Raw genomic sequence first — 8,424 nt, forward strand, 5'->3', positions numbered from 1 at the left:
CAGCAGCTCAAAATAAACAAGTCTTAACCACCCCTAACCAGGGGCCTAGAGAGGTGTGAAGACTGGGGGAAACAGGGAGGAGTCAGATGGCAAGACCTGACTCTAGTTTCTTTATTTCTGCACTTGAAGATATTAGGACAACAGGGCCTCCTGATCTGTCTACGTAGCCTGCTTTTATCAACCACCCGATGAATGCCAGGCATTCATTACTCCATTCAGTAAACACATATTGAATGACTATTTTATGCCAGACACTGTTGTAGACAGAACTGGCTACATAATGTGTGGGGCCCAGTGCAAAGTAAAAACTCCTTGTTCAACAACTGCTAAGAATGTCAAAGTGATACAAGCATAGCTTTAAATCAAGCATGGGGTCCTTCTATGCAGTTGCATCAGTCACAGACTAATGAAGTCAGCCTTGGTCTTCACGTTGATGTTATGTATATGGTATTACAAAGCAGACTCCAGTCTTCACCCTAGAGAAACTTACTTCCAAGGAGAGAGATGGGTGTAATAAAAAGCCCATCAGTGCTTCACTCCATCTTTTCAATTCCTTTTCCCCTTTGTCCACATCAGATCCAAGTAAGTGGTCACATTCAACAGCCAGCACCTACATCCATCCACTTGTTAGTACCTGACTTCAGGCTGCCGGGCCACTCTGCTTGCAAGCTCAGAGAGCTTGAAGTCCTTCACCAATGAGCCACTTGTGTGGACTCCATCTAGCTGGCTCATTGACCCTGATGGGGTCAAGTGTGAGGCCAGTGCACTGATCCCAGACCTCCTCTGCAGCACTGAGTCATACTCTAGCATGGCTCCCTTTCCTTCCTCCTTCCCACCTCCCTACGAGTTCTTCCTGAGAACACTTCTTACTAGATCATCTTGATATCAATTTTCATTTCAGGGTCTAGTTTAGGAGAACCCAACCTAAGACACATGCATATAAATGAGAAGTACCATGTTAGAGATGCTGAGAAAGAGCTAGGCACGTCCGGAGATGAGGGAACGTGCCTTTAGCGAGAGGGCAGTGAGTGGCAGGGGTGGGAGGAGTCTTGGGTGTGCTGGCCTTCGTGCGGGGTTCTGATTAATGCATATTATCTGAAGAGGCTGTGAAGAATGGTGGAAGTAGTAGGAAGCATTGTGCTTATTCGTTGTTCATCCCTCCAGGTCTCTGCACCCTTTTCTCCCTGCTCTCCCCAGGAAGGCTGACAGCTTTAACAGGCAACCGTGCCTTCTGGCTCCTGGCTGGACTAGGCCAAAGGCCCTGAGCTGATGGGGGTAAAAAGCGGGAGCTGTGCAGCCTTCTCTGTACAGCTGCCCTTTCTATATCTAGTGTCTGCTCCATCTCTTGCCCCTTACGGTCCAGAGGTGGCAATGGATGGCCATGGGCACTGTACCATCTCATGCTGGTTCCCCTAAAGTCTGCCCACATCTGTCAGTAGTCTTTTCTTTGATGCTCCTCAGCCACCCAGTCTGAGTGTACCACCCAGGCTGCGCTGGGACGCTGCCGAACACAGATGTGAAGGGAATGAAAACCATGCCTGTGAAGGGAAGAGCTCAATCAAAGGCGCGTAAGCCAGGCTCGAAGCTGCTACAAGAATCGTGCGCAGAGAGTGCCTGGAGAGCATCGCAGGATTTAAACCACAGAGGCAGATTACTAACAAAATAGGAGCAGCCTGGAATGGGTAAGCCCAAGGAGTGGGACTTTGAGCCACAGCGCGTCTGATGGGAGATGCCCTTGGGGGGAGTTGACCCTACGAACGTGAGAAGGAGTGGACTAAGATAAACTGGGACAGGGCTGAAGGGCATGGAGGCTGCTGCTCTAATCTAGTCAGAGCCAGATCAACATGCAGAGCAGCTGGAGGTGCTGCTGGGAACGTGATGAGAGAGATGGAAAGCCCTTTGTATCAGACGCCCACTCGAAGCCGCTGTCCACACTGTTCCTACTGCCCGCTGGACCCCTCCTCCATCACCTGGCTAATTCCTTCCTATCTCCAGACTTAAACATTATTTCTCCCGGGAAGCCTTTGCTCTCCCTCCCTTCTGGATTGCCGGAGGTCCCCTTGCTAATGGGTTCATATTAGGCCTTGTACCTACCTATTGGTCACACTGCACTGTAACTATTTGTTTAATTATCCAACTGCCCCTTTGCACCATAAACTCCGTGAGAGCACAGGCTCTATCCATCTGGCTCTTCATTCTATTTCTAGAGCCCAGCCTAATGCCCTAGCACCTGATGAATGTATAATGGATGGGTGGACAAAGGGAAGGATGGATGGGTGCAATCAGTGACCTCTGAAAGTGGCTTGACCCTGACTTTCTAGTATCAATTTGATTAAAATCATTCATTCATCCTTCTGTGACATTTCTCAGGTTCCTATTTGGTTCTACAGCTGAGTTTCAGAAGCCCAGCTTCAGAGAGTAATTAATAGAGTCACATTTGTAATGAAGACATTGGGATCTGAGCTGTTTGTGCTCCTGACACAAAACAGGATACTGCCAGGAAGAAGCAGTCACACACAAAAGAGAAAATTATGACAAGTATTTTGCAAAGTAAACATTATTAGAAAGAGGGAATGATGGCGCTAAATAAGTGTCTCCTGTTGAAGTCTACTTTGTATTACAAATCTTGAAGGGGCCTAACTGGATAGCCTACTTGTGACAAAAGCCTGCAATTCATTTCTTTTTCCTGCTGGCTGTTGACCCCCACACTACAAGATCCATGAACTTGTATTCGACAGCCCCTTTCTACATGCTGGGAGAAGCTGAGACAGGGCCGTGCCCAGAGAGACACCTGGCTTTGGGGGACCGATTCTATTGCACACCACCCTGTTGTAGACGCTGTTGTACCAGTCAAGTCCCCTGCATGACAGCTAACATACCGAAACAATTGCGGAGACATTAACAAAGGGACCATTTCCAACAGTGTGGATGGGGTAAGAGAAATCAGCAAGGGGTGAGGTAGTATCTTGGACCTAGTGACAGTGGAAGCTGCTAGAATGACTTCTAGAGCAGACGTAAGTGTCTACAGTCTACAAGTGACAAGACCGAACTTCACTCGCCTACCCCGGTGGTCCAAGGGAGGCTCAAAGGAGAAAACATAAGTGATAGCACTCGGAAAACTGAAGCTCTCCGAAATGTTACTGCACCTTCCCCCCGCATCTCCTTGCCTTCACCTCCTTCCATATGTGCTGCCCTCTTGCTTTCTGTTTGTTGTTTTCAAACAAAACACACTTATGCTTTCATGGTTTTAAACAGGGTCCCCTCATTCAAGAGGCTTTCACTGGCCGCATTTCCACCACTCCAGGAACATACATTTGCCATCCTTGCTTACTTAGTGTCCACCCTCCTCTCATGGCCATACCTCAGTTGTCCTTTGGAAAGTAGACTAAGTGGCCCATCAGTACCAAGTGGGCTTACCAACTCCCTGAACCTGAGGCGGGCCCGCAGCCTCAGTGATTGGTTCCCGGGAGGGCTTGTATCCAATTCAGGCCAAAGAGTCAATGCTCAAAATGTTGGTGTCACTCTTTACAAAAGGACCTCTTTCAGCAGGGGCTCTGAGGCCAGCGGAATGTAACCCGGAGAGAGGTCCCTGAGAATGAAGGTGACACAGGTGGAGCCAGAGCTGAGAGATGTAGAGAGATGGGTTCGGGGCAGTGCTGTGCGAGCACCTGACCCCAGCCTTGTTGGAGAGCGGCAGCCCATGAGGCCAGGCTCTGTCTGTACCTCTCAGTGATATGAGCCTGCAAGTCACTGCTGTGGCCTGAACCCGCTGAAGCTTTCAGCACTTGCACTGCTGCTCTCCTAGGCTCTCATCGCCCCTGAATCCCTCCCTCCAGTGCTATCTATCACTCTGTATGGCCTGATTTTTTGTTGGCCCCTCCTACTAGACTCTGAGTTTCTCCTTTTTCTCTTTGCTCAGGGTGTGACACAAATTAGTAAGAGATTAATAAATGTGGAAGGAAAGCAATACAGAGTCAGGGTTCCAGGATAAAGTAGCTCAGTATTCCTAGCTTTTTAATAATAGCAAAAATCATCATCATTAATGATGACAGTGGTGATGATGATGGTGATGATGGTGGTGGTGGTGGTGATGATGATGATGATGGTGGTGATGATGATGGTGATAATGATGGTGATGATGGTGATGATAGCTACCAGTTATTGAGCACTGCCTTTGATAGTTTTATAAGCATTATCTCATTAGATCATCAAAACCACCACAGCAAGTACTGTTAAATCATGTTGCTTATAAGAAAGCAAAGGCTCAGAGACTTCAGGTAACCTGTCCAAAGTCACACAGCTAGAAATGGCAGATACAAGATATCCACTGACTCTTGAATCTAAAGTTCATGCTCTTGTCCACCATGTGAACAGCCTCCAAGCCTTTGTTTCTACTTCTCCACTTTCCTGAAGGAAACCACCTATCCTGACTTGCTGCTCTTGACTCCACGTCTTTTGAACTCCAGCAGATCAAGGAAACAGAACTAAACTTATTCCCTCTCCTGCCTTCCCATGCCAGGGCTGGTACTTGATCTACCATGTGGCTTTATGCTGGGCTAGGCAAAAAAGCATCTTCTCCAGTTCAGAAGCACTTTGGGGGCTAAAAAATATGGTGGCCCCTGCATCATGGAGTTCAAACTCAAAAGTTTAGAGAAGACCAAAAGCCTGACACCAGCTGCTGCAGACATTTAAGCTGACTCCTCAAAATATCCAGTTCTTCTGTGGAGCCCATAAGTAACCCAAGCAGCATGTGAGCATACAGGCTTTGAAGCCAAACCCACCTGAATTGAATTCTGGCTCTCCCACAGCCTGAATAACCTTGAGCAGATCACATCAACTCTCAGTCATGGTTTCCTCATCCGTAAAAAGAGAACACCTGCCTCAAAGAAATGTTGAGGGAGGATTAACATGATTGGGGTAAATTAATGATATCTGGCGCGTGTAAATACTCCAGTGTGAGTAGCTATAATTATTGTTATCTAATCTCACCCTTGTCGTGTGACTGAGAGATAAAAAGCTTCGAGACCCTGGAAGGGGGAGGTCGAGTCTCCCAGCACTCCACACCCTACTACTTACTGTTCCAGACATGCACTGGTATGTCCACATCTTTGCACAGGTGTCTCCTTCTCCAGGAAGCCTTCCAATCCTCCCTCCTTCAGTGGTGTTAAGAGTTGCCAGATTTAGCAAATAAAAGTGCAGGGCAACCTCCCCGCCAAAAAAGCCCCAGACCAAAAGCCTTCACTGGTGAATTCTATCAACAATTTAAAGAAGAATTAACACCAATCCTTCTCAAACTCTTCCAAAAAGTTGAAGAAGAGGGAACCTTCCAAACTCATTTTATGAGTCCAGCATTACTCTTATATCAAAGCCAGATGAATGTACCACAGCAAAAGAAAACTACAAACCAATATATAAAAACAGTATAAAAATACATACAAATCTTCGACAAAATACTAGCAAACCAAATTCAACAGCACATTAAAAGGATCATACACTATGACCAAGCGGGATTTATCTTTAGAATACAAGAATGATTCAACATATGAAAATCAATTAATGTGATACACCACATTAAGAAAATAAAAAATAACAATCACATTATCAATCATCTCAGTAGTTGCAGAAAAATTGTTTGGTAAAATTCCATACCGTCTCATGATAAAAACTCTGAACAAACTAGAATAGAGGGAAATTACCTCAACATAATAAAGGTCACAAATGAAAAGCCCACAGCTAAATCAGACCCAACAGTGAAAAACCGAAAGCTTTTCCTCTAAGATCAAGAACAAGGGGAGGATGTCCAGTCTCACCACTTGCAGTCTAGAGAGTACTGGGAGCCCTGCCACTTTGACCGAAAGGACTGTAATTAGGCTTTGTGCTGCTCTGATGAATTTCGGTGGGACAGGGACCCAAAGCTCACAGGGGCTGAGAAGCTGCCTCTTCATCTGAGGCCTGCTGCAAAGGTCAGCCCTGCGCAGCCCACAGCAAGGACGTCCCACCCCGCTTCAGCTCCGAGGAGGGAAAAGGCCTCCCTTTCCACTTAACTTCTAGACCTCATGTTTTCATCTTGCAGTGTGTTAACTCCCAACCTCCCTGCCAAGTTCCTGTCTGAGGTTCCCAGGATTGGAGGTCTGGTGTGAGTCACAGGGGCTCTTTCTTCCTGTCCTGCAAAGTGCAGTCAGCAGGAAAGGAGAACTGGGGGGGGGGGGGGGGGAGGAGGACATGGTACCATTTGGAAGCTTCACCTTGGCAGCAGTCTGGCTCAGAGTGGTTGTTGGTTTTTTCCCTAATATCTTTACGACTTTTGTGAGGGGAAAAAAGATATGTGCTCATTATTTTAAAGGTTCAAGAGAAACAGGAAAGCACAAAAATACATTAACAAGCAGCCCAAAGTCCACTATGCAGAAGTTAACCATTCTTAGAATTTGGAGATTAAGAGTCTAAAGCTCCTAGGAGAAATGGCTGCTTTCAGGGTGGGGCCAGGAAAAGTACAAGATGAAACTGGAACATCCTGTGCCAGAAAGAAAGAAAATGCTCAAAAAAAGAAAAAAAAAAAATAATGGAGGCATTTCACAAGGACACAGAAGCTGGCTGGCTGGGGCTCCAATGGTCATATTTAAGACAATTTAGGCATCAAAATAACTAAGGGTAGGGAGTTATAAAGAATTGAAAAATGGACTGCTTGAGTCCACAAAGAAAATAAACTGCTAAAAAGTGATAGATGGGGAGAAAGGAGAGTTGTTGCTTCCAGCAGAACTCCCAGCACCAATAGATTAATGCCAAGGTGGTGCTGCAGCTGAGAAATCCTCACAGATTGCAGATCAAATGCAAGGCATAAAAGGAGTAAGTATATAGTGGAGAAACCAGACAACACCTTGACTTAGTGTTCAAAAGTATTTTCACCAATGAAGGGCAGTAGGCGTCACGTGCCTCCAGATAGGATGCTTGTAAAGACACAGCATCTCTTCCATAGTGTCCCAGCCAGGAATGCATAACCTGAACCCAATCATGAGGAAACACCAAAATGACTCAAAGCAATGAATATCCTATTTTAAAAGGGGTCGTGCTGTATTTAAAAATGTCAATGTCATAAAAGGCAAAAAAAAAAAGGGGGCAGTTGTAAAATTGTTCCAAATTAAAGGAGCAGAAAGAGAATAACTAAAAGTATTACCTACCAGGTCCTAGGCTGGATCCTGTATTGGGGGAAACTAATATAGAGGGCATTAATGGATCGATAAACAAAAGTGTAATGAGGACGACAGGTTAAATAAAAAAAATTTGTCAATGCCAAATTTCTTGATATTTTAATTTCACTGTGATTTTTGGAAGAGAATATTCTTTTTTAGGAAGTATTTAGGGATAAAGAGGCATGATATATACAACTATTTTCATAGTTCTGAAAAAATTATAGAGCAAATAAAGCAATTGCAATAAAATGTTAACAGCTGGCGATCCTGGGTCTCTAGCACTTAAGAGTTCTTTGTGCTACTCCAGAAACTTTTTCTACAAGATCAAAATTATTTCAAATAAAAAGTTGAAAACATTTTGAAGAGTCAAGGAGAAACATACCGAAGACCTAAAATGTGGTGGGCGAACTGACAGTTCATTGATTGATACATTCACTCTCCCATTCACTCATTCGTTCCATGAACATTGGCTGAATATGTCCTCGTGCCTGGCACTAGTGTTTCAGATGCGAATGAGACACAGTCCTGACTCAAGGAGCATGTTTGTGACAAGGAAAGAAAGTCATCCGAAAATTGGTTAAATCAGGGAAAAGTAACACCTTTGGCCTACTCTTATATTTTCCCCACATTACTGTTCAAAGCATTGTTTTCGCAATTTTCTGTGGTCAAAAAAATCACATTCATTGATTGAAAGACTTGGAGATGTTCACAATCCCATCACAGTAAAGGAAGAGACGAAGGCCCCGTGACTTACCACTTACAAGTGTTAAGATTGTCTTCTCTATGTGATGTATCTCTGACCATCTCACTGGATGTGAGTTCCCAAAACTTCTTCATGGATACAGGTCAAGGGACCAGAGACCCAGATTTTACCAGCTTTTCAAGCTCCAGGAGCAGCCCTCTCTGCTTGGACTAGTCCAGTGGTTCTTCGTTGGGACAAATCTGCACACCACCCTCACCAGGGGACATTTGCCAATGTCCACAGATATTTTTGGTTATCACAACTCAGGGGAGCAGGCACTACTGGTATTTGGCAGGTAGAGGCCAAGGATGCTGCCAAACATCCTACCATGCCCAGGGCAGTCTCCACAACAAAGAATTATGTAGCCCAAAATGTGGATAGTGCAGAACTGACAAGCCCTGAACTAGTCCCCAAACTCGGTGCCGTTCAGTTAGAGGAAGAAGAAAGATGGGCAGGAGAAGGGTGGGAAGACAGGTGTGTGGGTTAGGAGTACAT

This window comes from Miniopterus natalensis, chromosome 15 (assembly GCF_054644295.1).
Source record: "Miniopterus natalensis isolate mMinNat1 chromosome 15, mMinNat1.hap1, whole genome shotgun sequence".
Lineage (NCBI taxonomy): Eukaryota > Metazoa > Chordata > Mammalia > Chiroptera > Miniopteridae > Miniopterus > Miniopterus natalensis.